Below are 20362 nucleotides of genomic sequence, written 5' to 3' on the forward strand. Positions count from 1 at the left end.
TGTGCTATGTGGTCAGAAGAGTCTATGCTATCCTTTACCACCATTACCAATACAAACCATGGTAGTATCTAGACTCAATAGAAGAGAATTAACCAAAGAACAGAGAGACAAGAAGAAACTTCTAAAATCTGCTTAAGGAAAACTAGGCAAGCTAAGAAAAGGTTCAGTTAATTAAATTCTGCTTAAGATATCCTCATGGTAACTGCTATGGACCACTTCTTTTTATGAAAGTAGCTTTCCCAGGAAGCTTCCAATTGCCCGTTAGTGCCAATTTCCTTTAATAAAGAAAAATAAACAAATGAAATCTAATTCAAAAGTCCTTATAAACTGAGCCTCCATTGAGTGAATTAAATGGACATGTTTCCATGAATGTTGGCCATAAGAAGTATGAAAAAAGATGACAAAGAACTGAAAATTCTTACTTCCAGGGAATATAGAGGTCAAGGGGAATATTGCAGTGACCTGCAGAGAGTACTTATAAATATAATGGTAGTAGTTGATGTGTGTTTTTTCACAGAGCATCTTAAACATTATCGCATTTGACCCTAACAACAACCCTGTGAAGTAGATATCACAAGTGTTAATATTGTTATCTCCACTCTACAGATATGGAAACAGAGTTTCAGAGAGTTGAAGCAATTTTCCCATGGTTGCATAATTAACAAGTTTAGAGACAGGATTTGAACCCAGGTCTGTCTTAACTCCAGGTTCAGGCCCTTTCCACCATACTATGCCACCTACCAAGTGTATGCCAATGAAAATAATAGCTAGATGTAGCAATATGGTATAATGAATGGATAGAGCATTTGACCTGGAGACAGGAAGGCTTGAGTTTTAATACTCACTCAGACACTAGTTGTGTGAACCTGAAGTAATCTCGAAGGTATTTCTAGAGATTATGAATTTCTGGTCAACAAAGTGAAAACACTGGGTACACACATGGTAGGTCCATATCTGGGCCTCAGTTTCCACCTCTGTAAAATGGGGAGATTAGATTTGGTGGCCTCCAAAGTCCCTTCCAGCTCTCAATCTATGATCTCTCATTCTGATATCTATGTAAAATTCATGTCAGTCTCTCTCCTAGTGAAGAATGCAAAAAGGTTAACAGAACATCTCTCTTATTGTCATAATAAAAAAATGAAGGTCTTTGAAAGCACAGAAGAAATTAAAAGTAAAAGAGAAAAGATCTGAAGAACAGAAGGGAATCCTGTCAAAAGGTTAAAGATTGGAATAATGTGACATAGAAAAGAAAGAAAAGGAAAGCCATTGAGAGCGCTTGGAGTGGTCATAAGTTCATCTAAGTCATATAGGTACAAATCCCATAAAGGATTAAGCCATACTTTCTTAGAAGAAAGCACCTTCTTGTGCTGTAAGCACTGATGATGTGAATACAAAGGTGCTATCAAGAGAGAGGCTCGGTCCACTGAGGGTCAGAGGAAGAAGATTCAATAGTGGTAGTTGATAACACCCTGCTTACACAGAGTATCTTCTATGTAACTACCATCATAGCAAAAAATAGAAAGGCCTGCTGTTTACTTAGAGAATATATCCAGTATAAAATAGAGAGCTTCCTATTCATTACTGCCTTTTTCTGGTGGTTCACATGAGTAAAAATGTGGCTGCAGTAACCCAAAAGGCCTTTCTAGTGATTATGAAATCCAGGGAAAGTATAAGCATTAGTGATAGGTCTATAAGTGTTGCTGATTAGAAGTTGGAAATTAAGAAGAGAGAAACCGATTTGAGGGGAAAAAAAAGATATATCTAATATTGGGATTTGTATTTGTGGATAACAGCTTAAACTGTAGGAATCACAGGCCTTTGGCCAGGGATGGAGTACACCTAACAGTAAGTAGCTGGTGCCTTGGAGATGTAAGCAAGAGAACTTTAAATGAAAAAGGGAAGGGGGAAAACTACTAACATCTGCCAAGCTGTATATTATAAGAAGGGAGCAGTAGAGAAAAATGGTATCATCAATCTATTATTTACCCAATTAAAAAAATATAATAAAATCTATAGCAAAATACAAATTACAAATCATTGAAAATAAACAAAATTAATTAAAGATCCCAATACAAGCATACTTTATAGCATGGGATTCATGCCAGGAATTTGGGTATGGAAAAATATAGTTTATTCCAAAAGAAAAGAATAAAAAAAGGTTTCACAGTAAGCATAGTAAAAACATTTTAGGGGCTGTTAGGTGGCACAGTGAATAGAGCACTGGCCCTGGAGTCAAAAGTACCTGAGTTCAAATCCAGCCTCAGATACTTAACACTTGCTAGCTATGTGACCTTGGGCAAGTCACTTAACCCCAATTGCCCTGTCTTCCCCCCCCCCAAAAAAAAGCATTATATATACATGTAAGGGAATCCAAGAACTGATTCTTGGATCATAAGCCTGATGAGAGCATTTAGACAAAAATTAAATGATGATTTTATTAAGTTTAATTCAACAAGCATTTGCTGAATACCTACTACCTGCTCCAGATACTCTAATATTACCAGTTCTTCAAAAAGATGAAGAAATGTGATTCTAGACTTGATTTTGACAAATAGGGATGAAATGGTTGAAGTAGAAATGATGAGAGGAATCTTAGAAGAAACTAATCACTACATTTTAGAACTCATGATAGAAAAGTCATGGGAAAACTGAAATTCACCACAGTTTGGGGGAGATTAAATTTAAAAAGATTCAGAGGAAAAATTGTTTCTTAAATTTATTGTTTCTTAAAATTATTTAAGGAAGTTAGCCCAAGAGAGATAGGAAGATCTCCAGAATTAAATTCCATAGGTACAAACAAAAAGAAGTCACTGTGTCTATATAGAAAATTAATTATAGGATGATAGATTTAGGCCTGAAAGTGACCTTAGAAGCCATCAAGTAGAGGTAAGACTTGAATATATGGAGGCCTTTCTGACATTAAAGGTTGTCAGACACTGCAATGAATTTTCAGGGAATCTTATTAAATATTCTTCTCCAAAGCTGTTTAAAAGTAAAATGGGTCCTGATTGGTCTATCACATTTTAGATGAAAGAATCCATCATTCAGTCCATTTTTATTGAGCACTTACTGTGTGCAATGCTGTAGGGATGTGATGGAGTGCTTGTTGCCTTTTTTGCATTTCTCCCACAGTCCCTCTTTATAAAATACAATATAATGAGATAATTGAACAGCAGCAATCACCCCAGTTCACCTCCAAACAATCAATATTCATGCAGAGCAGGATGTCAGCATGCTCAGAAGCTGAGGCACATTTGATCTACGTCAACTTTGGAAGACATTGGGGAGAAAAAGAAAGCACCACTCACCAGCTTCACCCTTAATCAGACCAACTTTTTAAATAATAAAGGACAAGCTTGTAAGCAATATTTAAAAGTAATTTCATAATTAAAGTAAGCATTTCAAAATAAACACTCTTATAAGAAACTGCAGTTCAGTTCATTAGATATTTACTAAGTCCTAGAAAAAGGGTTCTCAGCCTTTTGTGTGTGTGCCATGGATCCCTCTGTCAGTCTGGTGTAAAGCCAATGAATCCCTTCTCGGTGGTATTTTTTAAATGCACAAAATAAAATACACAGGCTCAAAAGAAACTAATTACATTGTGATGTAGTTATACATTTTTTAAATCTACAATACAATGTTAAAAATCCCTGCCCTAGATATTATGAATACAAATATGAATAAGACACAACCCACTCCCCTCAGGGAGATGACCATCTTCCTGACCATATATCTTAGACATATATAAAAAGGGTTTCCTAGTATTTTGTCAGTACTCTAAAGATCCAATATGGCTTCATGGTTCTTCTTCTTGGGACATAGCACCTGAGAGGACAGTAAACAGACTATGGTACAAAATAAAAGTCATTGTATTATGATTAAAAAGAGTTCTGGATCAAGAATCAGAGGAGATCTGGGTTGAATCCCAGCTCTTCTATTTATTGTCTTTGTTATTTTGCTTAAATTGCTTTATTTCTTTGGGCCTCAGTTTCCTCATCTGTAAATAAAAGAGTTGGGCTACTACTGTGGTTCTTTATACCTTGATTTGTTATGACCTTAGGATATACACAAAATATTGTAGATCTTAAGAGAAAGATCTGTTTACTACTTGGGGATGGGGAGGGGAAGTTTGTTGGAGAAGTCCCAGATGTTCCCTCAAGTAAATATAAGAATTTTTAAAAAGAAGATTTTCAGGTCAGAAATTTCTTGTACTTGTCTCTTTAAATCTGCCTCTGGTTGCTATATATTCATGTATAACTGCTGTCGTTCTCTGACTTTGTCTAAGGCTAAGATTCTTTAGAAACTATCTGGAGTCATCAACAATTATTTCTCCAATTAAGTTTGTTCTCATCCATCCTGGGAGGAGAGGGTGACTTGCATCCATGTAGTATGACTTAAAGCTTGAAGATTTGTCTTAGAAAGGCTACATCATATACTAACATCAGGCCCAGACTTGTTGGCATACCCATGGCTGCATGTTCAAGAAATAATCCGTGAATTCTTGTTTGGATGGCATGTGTTTGGTCTTCTGCATCCTGTTGTCTGGTACCAATTAGTCCCTGTTTCATGGTCCCTATATCCTGTTATTTGACAGAAGCAAGATTTGATTTATGCATATACAAATCCAAATGCCCAGAACAAAGAAAGGAAAGAGCCATCCTGTCTTCATTGGCCTACAGATCATTGGATGTGCCAGATAATTACCTAATTTGGGACAGGCATGGGGAACATACAACCTGAAATAAAGGGTCCTTTGCAAACTGGACAGTCACTGGCTGTAGCAATAATACGGAACCTCATAAGCATATCTCCCTTAATGAGATTATAATTCAGGTAGGGGGATTACGGGAGATTAGATCAGTCACCTCTAGCCTTTATGGAGGTTTTTATGTAGTACTCATGACTAAGCAAGTTTCCTTTGAACCCTAAAGTCAGGAATTCTAAGGTTCAGGGGAAACTATTAGATGCACGAGGTTTGAATGCCTGAGTGTTCTTTATTTTCTGTATCCCTTAAGTGATTTAACCATTATGGAAAGTGTGCCATATAATTCCTTTCCCTCTAACTTAGAAATTATACTATTTATTTCAGTGTGAGTCCACTCTTCTCTCTCACTGTTTTTATCTTAAAACCCGTTTTCATAATTTTCCACTCTCTCCTCCATTCTCCCATTCTCTAAGAAAGAGGTAGGCCTTCTCTTTGCCAAGATAAACCTCTACATTTGTATTCACCCCATTCCCTCCAGCCTTCTCCATCAATTGTATCCTCAGTTGTACTCTGTCTCTTTTTAATCTTCAAACTCTTATCTACTGACTCCTTCCCTACTCTTTTCAAAAATGCCCAAGTTCCACTCTTAAAAAAAATTACTCTCTGGTCTCTACTATCCCCTCAAACTATATTCCTATGTCTCTCCTTCATTTCTGAGCCCAACTCCTTTTAAAAAGTTCTCTTCATTCTCTGACTCCACTTACTCCTCAACCCTTTGCATTGTGGCTTCAGACCTCATCTCACAACTGAAACTGTGTTCTACAAAGTTAGCACTGACCTCTTCATTCCAAAATCTGATAGTCCTTCCATCATTCTTCAGCCTTCTTGACCTGTCTGTTCCATCTGAGACTATTAACCGCTCTCTTCCTGAATACTCTCTCCTTTCTGAGATATTACTCCCTCCTCATTCTCTCCCTACCTGGACCTCTGCTTCTGAGTGTCCATTGCTGACTCATCATCCATATCACACCACCTGATTGGGGTGTTCCCCAAGATTCTGTCCTAGACCCTCTTCTTCATATGCATTCTCTCAGTGGCCTCATCAGCTCCCACATGTCTGACTATCATCTCTGTGTAGATAGATATATATATACATGTGCATATCCACATATACATAAATGTATGTGTATATGTGTGTGTTCTGGATAGGTAAATAGTTCGTGTGTACATATATGTGTGTTTATATGTGTAAAATATATTTAGATATATGTACTAAACACACATATGTGTGTATATGTATATGTATGTATGTGTATATATATATATATAAGTTTAGTGAGCTTCAGTACTGCATCACCAGTGACCCATTAGATATTTTAAACTGGATGACCTCTAGGTATCTCAAATGTCTAAGAGAACTCATCTTTCCCCCAAAAAAACTTCCCTATTCCAAAAATCCTCATTTTTGTTAAATGCATAGCCATCCTTCCAGTTTCCCAAGTTTTTAACTAGAACCTATGACTCCTCACTCTTCTCTACTCCACATATCCAATTAGTTGCCAAATCTTATCCCTTCTACCTCCACATCTCTCCTCTCCAACCCCTACAAAATTCTGTTTACCTTCTGAATCTTTTCTCAACCTGACTCTAAGTTATCTTTCTTACTTTATTGGAAAATAAACTTTGTAATATAGGTAGAGTGGCCTTCTATCTGTTCCTCAAAAAAGCACTCCATCTCCCTTCTCCCTACTTTTCCACTGGCCATCCCATGTACTTGATGGTACTCTTGCCTTTCCTCGCAAAGTTCCTCTCTTCTGTTAAGATGTAGCTTAGGGGTGGCTAGGTGACACAGTGAATAGAGCACCAGCCCTGGAGTCAGGAGGCCCTGAGTTCAGATCTGGCCTCAGACTCTTAACACTGACTAGCTATGTGACCTTGGGCAAGTCACTTACCCCCAATTGCCCTGCTCTCCCCCCTCCAAAAAAAAAAAAAGATTCAGCTTAAGCACTACTTTCTGCATGAAGCCTATCTTTATCCCCCAGTTCCTAGGGCTCACCCTCTCAAACTATCATCTATTTAAATACAAGAGAGGCAGCTGTTGGCTCACTGGCTTGAGCACCAGGCCTAGAGTTAGTAAGACCTGAGCTCAAAACCAGTCACAAACACTTAGTGTCTGTGTAACCTTCTGTCTACGTCAGTTCCCTCAACTGTAAAATGAAGATATTAACAGCACCTGCCTCCTACAGTTGTTGTGAGGATCAAATGAGATAATATTTTTATAAGAGCTTAGAACAATACCTGGCACATAGTAGGTACAATTTATTCTTTTCCCTTCTTCTCTTGTGAATATTTTCTACCTTTTTGTATTTATTCTCTTTATATTTGTGCTGCATGTATTTATAATGTACTGTAATGACTGTTTCACTCTTTGACCTTGAATCCCCAGTGAATTTACCTGGACCAGAGTAGACACTTAACAAATGTTTGTTGATTCATTGATTGATTGGTTAATGTAGCTTCTATCTTTTCATTCTGCTATTAATCTTCTTAAGCAATCTATGCATACCTCTTTACCCTTTCTTCTTATCTGTCTGACTGTTTCCATGTACTCAGGAATATGTTTTGGCAATGATCTGGTTCTCTTGATAACTCTGGAGATCTTTGACATTTGGGATGAAGTCAAACATTCTATTTTCTCTCAGTTCCACTCTCTTCCCCTCCCGTCCTCCCTCCCCCATTAAGAGAATATTTTTACACATTTTGTATACTATTTGAACAGTTCTGACCTTTTATCAACTAAAAGGCAAGCTCAGAATACTCATGGAGCAGTAGATTAGCCATTTTTCTGTGTGTGGCCAATCAGAAAACTGCTGCTGGTATTTTGGGCACAATGCCAGAGAATCAAGTGAAGTCTCCACTTGTCTCCACAATGTCAACTGAAAAGTGTAGAGGACTCCAAGGAAAGTCCACATAGTGCAGTCTCCCTCTTCAATCTTCCTGTTGTCTTTGCCTACTGAGAGCATTAACCTTACATATATACAGGTGATTACAAAAGTCTCAGCACAGTAATAAGTTATAAAGCTTAAAACTTCACCAAGACTTTGGGTATACCCTGTATATAAGTATGTAGTATGTATTTGTATATGTATGTATGTATGAAAGAATTCATACGTGGAGTCAGTTGGGAAGGGAGAGGAGGAGGAGGAGGAGGAGGAGGAAGAGGAGAAAGAAAAAGGAGGAGGAGGGGGAGGAGGAAGAGGAGAAGGAGGAAGAAAAAGAGAAAGGAGAAGGAGGAAGAAGAAGAAGAAGAAGAAGAAGAAGAAGAAGAAGAAGAGGAGAAGGAGGAAGAAAAAGAGAAAGGAGAAGGAGGAAGAAGAAGAAGAAGAAGAAGAAGAAGAAGAAGAAGAAGAAGAAGAAGAAGAAGAAGAAGAAGAAGAAGAAGAAAAAGAGGAGGAGGAGGAGGAGAGAGACATTTTAGTTTGGGGAAAATTCAGTTTCCTTCATAAATTACCCTCTCTGGAGTTTATTTCTTCCTCTTATAAACTTAGACTAGTGGATAAAACTGCTCCAGTCAGCACAGTACTGGATGTTCTGTCACATTTATTCCACACCAGTTCTACTCCCCCCCCCACCCTACCCCACCCAATGTTCCCCAAATTATTATATGACCAAGGCTGGCACATTAAAATTGTTTTCTCCATCAAGAAGGATGAGTTTTAACAAAAAAAAAAATATATAGTGAAAATAATATTCCATTCGGAGGGAAACCAATGAGCACAGGGGAAACATAACATCCAGGATAACTATAGCAGTCAGTGGCTTTCAGCATGCAAGGAACAGGAAGGGACTATCTCTTTAAATAATGGATAAAGTGTGGTTCATAAGCTCCTTCTCCTACCCCTTGAAGTGGTCTTATCTTAATGGGAATTAGTCCACAGTCTAACGATCACCTCCTATATCCACAAGTCCACAGTTGGTGGTTCTTATAGTCTCCGTGGATATGAGAGCTTCAGAGACATCATCCCACATGTTCTTCTTCTTCTTCAAGATGGACACTCAAGTGGATCTATAATCTCAGTGATTTGGAAGTTTCTTTCAAGTATGTGCATCACAACCACCATTCAACCCTCTTCCCCCCATCCCATAAATTCACCATAAGGGCTCCTCCCAGAATTCTATGGGCTGGCCTCACATTCACTGGACATCAGGATGGTAATAATGGAGCTCTTGGATTGTCTGCTTTCTATCTTACACTTTTGCCATGTGTAATAGCAATTGAATTTAAAGATCCCCCTGTATTGGCTTGGTTTTTGGTTTGATTATGTTAAAACCCAGAGCTTGTGAATCCCACTTGTGGGATGGACTTGTTGACATGAAAAGAGAGTGCTGAACTGGGAGGAGCTGATGACGTAAATTTAGAGAGACACAAGAAAAGAGAAAGGCAGAAGAACTTTTTGGAAGCAGCACCTTGGAGGCAGAGAGAGACTGAGAGGATTGCTGAGGGCCACTTTGAATTGCCCAGGACTTTTGAGAGCTGCCATCCAGAGCTGCCAAGGACTGAGGAGACATGGCTGTTATGCTGGTACTTTGTCTGTCTGTTTTGATGTTGTTTTGCCAGATTTGTCCACTGGTGAAAGACAGTCCTGTTGTTGCAGAGGCTTTGGAACCTTGCTGTTGGTTCAGAGCTCCTGAGACTGTTCTGCAGACAGAGAGTGAATTCTGTCCACTGGTGAAGGAGGTCTTGGAACCTTGCTGTTGGTTCAGAAGCCCTGAAGAAGGATTTTCTTGTTGTATGTTTACAGAAATCCTGGAAGAGGGTTTTGCTAATGTTTTCAGGGGTCCTAGGACCATTCTGCAGACAGAGAATGAATTAATGAAGACACTGGCAATGTATCTTGTGGCCTTGCTAAGCTTTGTCTCCCCAGGAACAAAGATTGCTGAGAACTTGCTTCTTGTCAAGATGAAGAAAAGACCTCTGTTTGGGTATTAAATGCTGTGCTTAAGCTTGTTGTAACTCTGGGGTAGATTCAATTGTAATCCAAGGGTGGGGAACTTTTGACTTTTTGTGTTCTGTGATTAAACAAATGAATGTACTTTACTTATGATTGGAAACTAATCTCCATTTGAGAAGAGGGGCTTTGTGATGGACTAAATGAATGTACAGCCTAGGAGTGGAGTAGTATTTAGAAGAGGGACTTTGGGATTGATTAACTGAATGTAATGTCCAGGGGTGGGGTAGTACTTGGAGATTATTGAATCACACTTAGTAAATGCTGTATTTTGAAGGATGTCATATTTTGATTTTCTCTGTTCTTAATTTGTCACTGAATAAAATGGAGAGCACCTATGCTGGAATTTTGAACCTTGGGAAATTGCCTTTGCTTGGCATTACACCATGTGATCAGTCAATTGCCTTTTCCAAACACATATTACCCTAATGATATCCTTCAGGTGTTCTACAAAGTTCTTTATTTTTTACAAGTTTCAGCCTATGTAGAACCACCATCTGCTGCTCTATTTGATATCTGCTTTTAATTCTCAGAGATGATAGCCTTTGAAGACTCATAGCCACGCAACAGCAGTGGAGATTTATTAGTTATTAAAATATCAGCCTTTGTTCTGGGAGAAATTAGGATCATTAAAGGTGCTTCATAGTTTCCTGAGACCAATGCTTTTATTCCTCCTATTAATTTCTAGGTCCAATTTCATTATCCTTTTTTACAGTCTGACCCAGATAGTTATATTGATGGACAATTTCTGCAGTTTTTTTTAATCCAAATGCATATCAATAGATGTTCTTCACCCGCTTGGTTTTTCAGAAGTAAAGAAATTAGTGAAAGGGTATATAGACTGGGTGCAATAAACATTTATGTTACGTAATCTTAGCTGGGTACTCTTCACAACAGGGTAATCCCTTTACATCTCCATAGTTGGTCCACTATATCACTCACCACAAAGACCATCCCAACCCTACTCATCCTTCTTCAAACCCCCTTCCCCTACCATGACAGTCCTTCCCTCCCCTATCAGCTGAGGACTTTGCTTCATTCATCCCTGAAAAAAAATACTTAAACTATTCACTTAGAGAACCCTTCTCTTCCTTCCTCCTCATCTCATCTCACTCAGATGTGTTCCCCCTTTTATCTTCTTCACCAGTATCTCACATGAAGAGGTGGCCCTTTTTGTCAAGGCAAACCCTTGTACATGCCAAGTGATCCCATGCTACCCCATCTTCTTGTAATAGTAATGAAATTCGAAGATCCTTTTGTATTGAGTACTGTAACACCAAGGAAAGGCAACTTCCCAAGGTTCAGAATACCAGCATAGGTGCTCTCCATTTTATTCAGTGACAAACCAAGAACAGAGAAGGTCAAAACATGACATCATTCAAAATACAGCATTTACTAAGTGTGATTAAATAATCTCCAAGTACTACCCCATCCCAGGACCTTCCAATCATTCAATCAATTACAAAGTCCCTGTTCTAAATACTTCTCCACCCCTAGGCTATACCTTCATTTGGTCCACCACAAATCCCCTCTTCTCAAATGGAGATTAGTTTCCAAACATAAGTAAAGTACATTCACTTGTTCAACCATAGAACACAAAAAGGTCAAAAGTCCCCCACCCCTGGATCACAATTGAATTTACCCCAGAGTTACATCAAGTTTAAGCACAGCACTTAATACCCAAATGGAGGTCTTTTCTTCATCTTGACACAAGGCAAGTTCTCAGCAATCCTAGTTCCTGGGGAGACAAGGCTTAGCAAGGCCACAAGATACATTGCCAGTCCCTTCATTAATTCATCCTCTGTCTGTAGAACAGTCCTAGAATCCCTGAAAACATTAGCAAAACCCTCTCCCAGGATTTCTGTAAACATACAACAAGAAAATCCTTCTTCAGGGCTTCTGAACCAACAGAAAGGTTCACAGACCCCTGCAACAACAGCACTGTCCTTCACCAGTGGACAGTATTCACTCTGTCTGCAGGACAGTCTCCAGACCCCTGCAACAACAGCACTGTCCTTCACCAGTGGACAGTATTCACTCTCTGTCTGCAGGACAGTCTCAGTAGCTCTGAACCAACAGAAAGGTTCTAGGACTTCTTCAACAGGACTGTCTTTCACCAGTGGACAAATCTGGCAAAAGAACATCAAAACAGACAGACAAAGTACCAGCAAAACAGCCATGTCTCCTCAGTCCTTGGCAGCTCAGGGGGCAGGTCTCAAAAGTCCAGGGCGATTCAAAGTGGCTCCCAGCAATTCTCTTCATCTCTCTCTGCCTCCACAAGGTGCTGCTTCCAAAAAGTTCTTCTGCCTCTCTCTTGTCTCTCCAAATCTACGTCACCAGCTCCTCCCAGTTCAGGACTCTCTTTTCACATCAACAAGTCCATCCCACAGGTGGGATTAACAAGCTCTGGGTTTTAACACAATCAATTTGAAAACCAAGCCAATACAGGGGAATCTTTAATTGCCATTACTATCACAATTGCTAAGCTGAGAGATACTTAGCACCTAGTTTCAAATTAAGCCTCTGTTAAAGAAACAGAGGGTATGAACCCCTGTTGCTGACATGACAGGAAGGGGCTGAACAGGGAGGAGCAATACTGTATATAAGGAAAACCTCCAGATGGGAAAGTCAGAATTTCAGAATTTCCTGGGAACTTGTGGTGGCAGAGCTTCTTCTGAGGGCCAGCCAAGCTGCTGAGGACTTCTGAGGGCCAGCCAAGCTGATGAGGCTGCTGAGGATTTCCCGAGGGCCAGCCAGAACTGCCAGAGGAGGAATGACTGTGATGTTGGTACTTTGTCTATTTGTGGCTTTGTTAAGCCTTGACTTCCCAGGAATAGAGACTGTGAAGGATGTAAGGTGGACTGGACACTGTGAGCTTCAGTGTGAAACAGGAACTGCATGGAGAGCTGATCAAGGAGCTGGGAGCTATCTGCCTTTGAACCCATCTGACAGTTTGGTGAATTCAGGTAGGAGGTGGGACCATGGAAGGGAAACAATGAAAGCTGAAAGCCTTCCCCAAGTCAAGATGAAAAGACCTCTCCGTGAACACTGAGTAGTGACTGACCCTGATGTGAAGTTTTCCTTTGGTACTCACTTTGGGAAGAATTGTGTGATTTGGCCAGATGAGACTCTGGACAGCCATTGAGCCCCACCCCCAATCCCCAGCTCTGAAAACCCAGATTCTGGTGTTTCCCTCCCTGGTAACTAACTAGGAATGAATGTAATGGTCAGACAGCTGGAAGCCCAGTCTACTGAATTGTATTATTTTCTGTTGAGTAGTAACTGATGGAATTGTAATTTATTTGTGACTGTACTTTGTGACTGAATTAAGGACTCTGTTATTGACTAAATGAATATACTACCAGTAGAATACTTTGACTTTTGATTTTGTGTCCCTTAAGGAAAACCTCCTTAAGTATGATTGAATGATTGAGTTACTATATGATTGTACTTTGTTGAAAACTATTATGACCATTTTGGTGAAAACTATCTGGCCATTTTTGTTATGTCATTGTGAATGCTGTATTGTTTTCTTCTGTGATAAGTTGTAACATTATGAATGCTGTACCTTGATTTTCTGTGAATGTTTTGCTTTGATCTGTGAGGGGTGAGGCTACTGATTTTGTTATTCACTATACTATGTAATCAGAACCTCGAAAGCTGTTCACAGCAGCATTCTTCTGGAAAGCTGCTTGTTCGTGGCTTTACACTTCTCCAACTGATTACTGGCACTATCATCCCTATTCTCTTAATAATCTTATATCTCTCCCTGTCTACTGGCTGCTTCCCTACTGCATATAAACACTCCAATCCCCCTACATCATAAAAAACCCCTCTCTTGGTCTGTTCATCCCCAAAAGTTATTATCTTTTATTCTCTTCCCCTGTGGAGATAAACTCCTTAAAAAAGTTGAATATATTTGTAGCTGGACTTCCTCTCTGCAGTCTGGTCTTTCTCATCTTCTGGCTCTTTATTCCCCAGGTACACTAGCTTTCTTGTTTCTTGCACATCATGTTCCATCTCCTGATTCTACACCCTGTTCCTTCACTTGCTCTCCCCCACACCTGAAATGCTGCCATTCTTCCTCTCTGCCTCCTAGTTCCCTGACATGCTTCAGGAAGCAGTTCAAATTCCACCCTTAGCATAAATCATATCCCAAGCAAAGGCAACTTCCCAAGGTTCAAAATACCAGCATAGGTGCTCTCCATTTTATTCTGTGACAAATTAAGAACAGATAGAATCAAAATTTAACATCCTTCAAAATACAGCATTTACCAAGTGTGATTCAATAATTTCCAAGTACTACCCCACCCCTGGACATTACATTCAGTTAATCAGTCACAAAGTCCCTCTTCTAAATACTACTCCACTCCTAGGCTGTACATTCATTTAGTCCATCACAAAGCCCCTCTTCTCAAATGGAGATTAGTTTCCAATCATAAGTAAAGTACATTCATTTTGTTTAATCACAGAACACAAAAAGTCAAAAGTTCCCCACCCTTCAATTACAATTGAATCTACCCCAGAGTTACAACAAGCTTAAGCACAGCATTTAATACCCAAACAGAGGTCTTTTCTTCATCTTGACAAGAGGCAAGTTCTCAGCAATCTTTGTTCCTGGGCAGACAAAGCTTAGCAAGGCCACAAGATACATTGCCAGTGTCTTCATTAATTCATTCTCTGTCTGCAGAATGGTCCTAGGACCCCTGAAAACATTAGCAAACCCTCTTCCAGGATTTCTGTAAACATACAACAAGAAAATCCTTCTTCAGGGCTTCTAAACCAACAGCAAGGTTCCAAGACCTCCTTCACCAGTGGACAGAATTCACTCTCTGTCTGCAGAACAGTCTCAGGAGCTCTGAACCAACAGCAAGGTTCCAAGGCCTCTGCAACAACAGGACTGTCTTTCACCAGTGGACAAATCTGGCAAAACAACATCAAAACAGACAGACAAAGTACCAGCATAACAGCCATGTCTCCTCAGTCCTTGGCAGCTCTGGGTGGCAGCTCTCAAAAGTCCTGGGCAATTCAAAGTGGCCCTCAGCAATCCTCTCAGCCTCTCTCTGCCTCCAAGGTGCTGCTTCCAAAAAGTTCTTCTGCCTCTCTCTTTTCTTGTGTCTCTCTAAATTTACGTCATCAGCTCCTCCCAGTTCAGCACTCTCTTTTCATGTCAACAAGTCCATCCCACAAGTGGGATTCACAAGCTCTGGGTTTTAACACAATCAAACCAAAAACTAAGCCAATGCAGGGGGATCTTTAAATTTCATTGCTATTACACAGTCCTCCCTTTTGCCCCCTCTTCATTCTTGAGATTACTTTTCATTTATACCATATATACCTTATAAGTATAATTATTGTGTGTTGTCTTCCCAGTTTTTATGTAAGATATTTTAAGGTGGTGACCATGTTTTTGCATTTCTTTGTATCTCTAGTGATTAGCACAGAATCAAGAATATCATAAATCCTGAGTAAATTCTTGTTGGCTCATTCATTTACTCACTCACTAGTTATATCATACCCATTTGAATAGTTATAGATACTCCCCAGGAGGCTTTGAAATGTTCTAGAGCTTGATATAACCAGTATGATATCTTTCACAAACACCTTGCCATCCACAGAGATTTCCTTTGCAGCTTAGATCTTCCTCATCCCAGAGGTAGAAGTACCTTCAGTGAGTAGATGTCTCCTTGTTTTGTACTTTCACTGATATTTATAATCAGAGTGGTGAAACAATGTAACCTGTTGTGTCTTCCAGTAAATCTTGAATAATTTTTATGTATGGATGGCAGATTTATTGTTGGAAAATATGATATTTAATTCCAGCAAATCAAATGTTTTCTTATCACAAACAATAAAAGCAATGGGATTTTGCTTACTTTTCAATCAATCTTTTCCAGTTGTTTTCAGTCGTGTCTGACTCTTTGTGACCTCATTTGAGGTTTTCTTGGCAAGGACATTGATGTGGTTTGCCTTCCTTCTCCAGCTCATTTTACAGATGAGGAGACTGAGGCAGATATGATTAAGTGATTTGCCCAAAATCACAAGACTAGTAAGTGCCTGAGGCTATATTTGAACTCATGAAGATGAGTCTTCCTGATTCCGAGTCCAATGCTCTATCCACAGTGCCACCTAGCTGCCATTTTCAATCATTAGTATGATAATAAAATGGTGACTTGAGGAAGATCACTTGCAAAAGGCTGCCTGTTTCCTACTAATGACCTCACTGACCATCCCCTAAATGTACATGTAGATTATTCTCATAAAATAGTTTACAGATGATTGAATAAGTATATAAAATAGTCGATATTCTATTGGTCTTTTTTTTTAATATTAATAAGATTTGAGATTTCTTTCATGTTTTGGGCACCAGCTTAGTCCTCCTCTCTGTACACTTGGTCTAATTCACCGTTTTTTGTTACCTTTTCTCTTTAGTGATATTTCACCTTCCTCTAAAAGGACCTTCCGGGACTGTGTTGTTAAGATCCATGTAATATGGTTCTACTTTCCCTGATGGCAAAAATGGTTACAAATACCTTCACAGATCTTTTCCATTTTTCTTCTGTTTGTTTAAATCATTCCATTTTCATCCTTAATAGGCATCAGGATGACCGTGCTTAGTTGCTGCTCTTGCTAATCTTTCTTTTTGGTGGCTTTACCCTTTACTGCTTCTCTCTGTTTTATGAAGTGATACTGTTCATAATATTCCTTCTCTGTAAGATTTTTTAAATTAGTTTACAGTTAAACCAGTGTTTCATTTGTCTTTCATCTTTCTCTACTTGGCAAGTGCCAGGGTCTGTGACTTGGAAGCGAAATGAAATCGTAGCTCAAGCAAGCAGAGAAATTTCTTACCCAAGAACTCTACTTTTAGCAGTCTCTGGAGGGACAGGAGCTGGGATTCAAGAGATATGTTGAGGTGTCAGCATTTTCTACATTCATGCGTCTCTGGGAGGCTCCATAAGTTATTCATAACCCTTGCCTTGCCTCTTCTCTCCAATCTTCTCCCTCTTGGCACTATTCTTGGACTCTCTCTACCAATGAAGAGCCACATAAATACATATATATAGCATGCAGTGTCTTTCTGAGAGCTGTTCTGGGAACTAAGCAACCTACCCACTGCCCCTAGGCAGGGGTTGAGACTATATTCCTCCCAGGGAGGTTTTTTGCACCTCCTTGAAAAAATCATCTGGGAAAACACATAATTCTGCAGCAGGAATACAACACCAGTATCTTAAACAACAAAGCTGATTTTCCTGGTGTCTTAGATAACCAACCTACAAAAAGAAAAAAATGTGCATTAGCAGTACTGCAATAGACATGCCCACCAGCAAAGCATCATCTGAGAGAGCCCTTCTATGACAATCTGCCTAAGACGCGTGTAAGACATAATCCAAGAAGAACCCCTAAAGTCTACTTTGATATCTAGAGTATATAACAAATAATTATAAACGCAAGAGCAAACAAAGCAGGGGCTATCTAACAAAACAAAGCTAACTAGCTGTAATAACAATACTCTCCACAGGACTGTGTAACATATAAAGTGCAACTATTAACTTTAGCATATCACACAGAAACAATGAACGAAGCAGACGGCTCAAGCATAGCATAATATATAATCAAATCAACATAGTAAAAAAAAGAATATGTACACTCAAATACAGTAATTTTAACATGCACAGCAATAAATATATACAGCTGGCTACACAACACACCTCTGTTTGACTTTTAAAACCCTTTACAACCTGCCTCCCTCCACGTACTCTATGATCTGGTGATACTGGCCTTCTTAATTTTCCTCACAAAAGACACCCTGTCTCTGGACTCTGCCTTTTCACCTGCTGTTCCTCCAGGCCTTTTGAATGCTCTCACACATCATCTCCACGGCCTGGCTCCCCTGACTTCCTTCGAGTCTTGGCTAATATTCCATCATTTTCAACAAGCCTTTCCTGATCACCCTTAATCTTAGTACCTTCCCTCTGAAATTATATGAAACACCATGTATATTTCCTATTTGTGCATAATTGTTTTCATGTCGTCTCCCCCTTTTACACTGTGAGTCCCTTAAGAGTGGGTACTATTTTTTGCCTTTCTTTGTATTTCCAGCCTCAGCACAGTACTTGGCACAGAGTAGGAGACTGAAAAATGCTTTTTGACTTCTGAACTTGTCCCCTGAATATATGTCTAACTATTCTCCAGGATCACCTGTTATAACATAAGTTAGTGACTTTGCTAATGGGTCCAGTTCCTTTATCAAGACTGATCTCTGCTTTTATTCCTCAGTCAGTAACTGATTCAGGCCAACAACAAGGATCCTTATAAATGTATTTATCTAAGCCTAGGCTGACAGCAGGGACAGTTTGGCTGTCTATTTCTGCCTTGTGGGTTGTATCTATAATAATAATAATAGTTAACATTTATGTAGCACCTTAAGGTTTGCAAAGAACTTAACAAATATTTTATCTTCACAACAACTTTGTGATACAGGTGCTATTATTATTCACATTTGACAGATAGGGAAACTGAGGCAGAGAGTAGGTAAGTACCTTGTCCAGGGGTACACAGCTAGTAAGTCAGGCTGCTAGAGAGCAATTCTAGGAAAGAAAGGCACTGCCTGTGGGTTTAGTTCTCTTGCTCTATATATGTATGGTGTCCTACAGCCTTGGGTACAGCCTCTGCTAGAGTCTCCAAAGTCTCCTGGCATTTAGGAGTCTTGTCTATTTCCATATATACAGCATTCAGTGTCACAGTGTCCTTCAGGGAAATACCCAAGTTCCTCTGGGGTATCTTGAGCACTATAATACAAAATTATCAAATATACCATCAAATGCTTTTTTGGTGTTGCTTTTGAGCATACAATAAGACTCTTCAGGCCACTTGCTTTGTTTTTCTCTCCAAGGAGAACCTGAGAGGCATTCTTCAATTTAGTTTCAACTTGCTTCTTCTGTTTTCATTTATAGCAAGAATGTCAAGATTGATATCCTTTCTTCTTCCAGTACAAAGTTTATTAAGCTGGAGTTCACAGAATCCCAAGAGTTTGTAGATAGATTTCAGGAGATCTGGGAAGTTATTTTTCTTAATTGATAAATAAAAATTATTTGCTTTTGTAAACCTGTGTACTTTATTAGTGCATTCAAAATCATGATTTTCAGAAGGGATCCACAGACTTCATTCACCAACATGACAAAGTGGTCTAGAACACATTTTAGGAGTATATTTCCATTTAGTGGCAATCAGACAAGGAGTTCACATTTAGAGCACTGGCAGCCCAATGAAAGTTTTAAAATGGTCTAAAAGTTGTGAATCTTAACCCTCTTTTGCCCTTTTCCACCACCCTGGTATTCACTGTAGAAACCAATGGAGACCACCCAGGACTAAAGGCCATTAATATTTTTCTTTGTTTTGTGGGTTACCATGACCAAAGAATTTACCACATATCCTGCACCCCACCCCATCCTACTCCTTACTGGTAATCAACCTCTCCTTGCTTAGCTAGGCTGGTCTTCAAAAAGCATTACCAAGATCATTTTTGAAACTTTTCCAGTATAGTAAGACCTGCCTGAACTCCATGGCTAGGCCCTCAGGAATACAGATTTTACCTTCTTTTATAATAAAGGATTTGGTGGAGGAAAAGGCCAGTTAAGGTCCTGAAACCATGATCCTTATGATCAAAACTTCTTCTTTATCTTAGCTAGTGTATGTAAAACTGTAAGTCTGAGAATAAAACAGAATCATAAATTCATAGATCTAGACCTAGAAGGGGCTGGAGGCCATATACTCCGCATTTTTCAGATGAGGAAACTGAGGCCCAGAGGGGCAGTGACTTGTCAAAAAGCCTCCAACTAGAGGGCAAAAGAGCAACTATCCTATTTCATGTTTTCTATAAGCAGATGAAAAATGTAAGACATCATATCTGCCTCTGAGAGCTATATGAGGGAAGGCATTTACATATAAAAGATAACTAGCAATAGGTGGTCATATAAGATGTGTCAAATGATTGGTTCAATGAAAGATGTTATCCTTTGATCCGATGATAACAGCAACCAAATTTTTCATTGGGAGATATAAATGCTTACCCAAGGGGAGTTTTTATTTATCTTTTTCTTCCTAAAGTTGGATTTTCCAAGGGTTTTTTTTTTTTTCCTTCTTGGCCTCTAATCGATTCCTGCCACCAAAAGAGCAAGACCAGGTAGAGGGGAATGACTCCTTTTTTTCTCCATTTCCCCATCCCCATCATGCATGTTGTGTTCTGGAAAACTGCATCCCTCCTGTTCTCATTACCAATAGCATGTTTCCCAGCTCCTCTCTCTCTAGGAGGTTAAACACTTGAAAACAAATATTAGGCCTAAAGATAGGGACTACTTTGAATGCTAATGATATAAAAAGCCAAAAGGAACCACATTTGGCAAAGTTCCTAAAAGAAGACCATGTCTCTAGCATTGTAGGCAAAGCATTTTCTGTCTCAGAACCAAATATTGACCACTTCATCAATCTAGCCTAATGCCATTGATAAAAGCAAATGCCAGAAACCAGTGAGGAAGGAAGTCATCTGCCAAGTCCAGGGATAGATAATTAGTAAATCAAAGCCATTTTTTATTTACCCAGGCAAAACAATAGTTTGACCTGCAGTCTCAAAGAGATACATCAGTAGCCA

General features: G+C 39.3%; 1 protein-coding gene across 1 annotated transcript in view; it reads left to right on the forward strand.

The window, feature by feature from the left end:
* Nucleotides 1-20362, forward strand: part of LOC138156879 (contactin-associated protein-like 2) — a 2167135-nt gene that overhangs the window by 2003703 nt on the left and 143070 nt on the right. The gene's annotated exons all lie outside the window — the stretch shown is intronic.

This window comes from Petaurus breviceps, unplaced genomic scaffold (genome assembly GCF_028583685.1).
Source record: "Petaurus breviceps papuanus isolate PSGF00001 unplaced genomic scaffold, PetGlider_PUasm1.0 110, whole genome shotgun sequence".
Taxonomy (NCBI): Eukaryota; Metazoa; Chordata; class Mammalia; order Diprotodontia; family Petauridae; genus Petaurus; species Petaurus breviceps.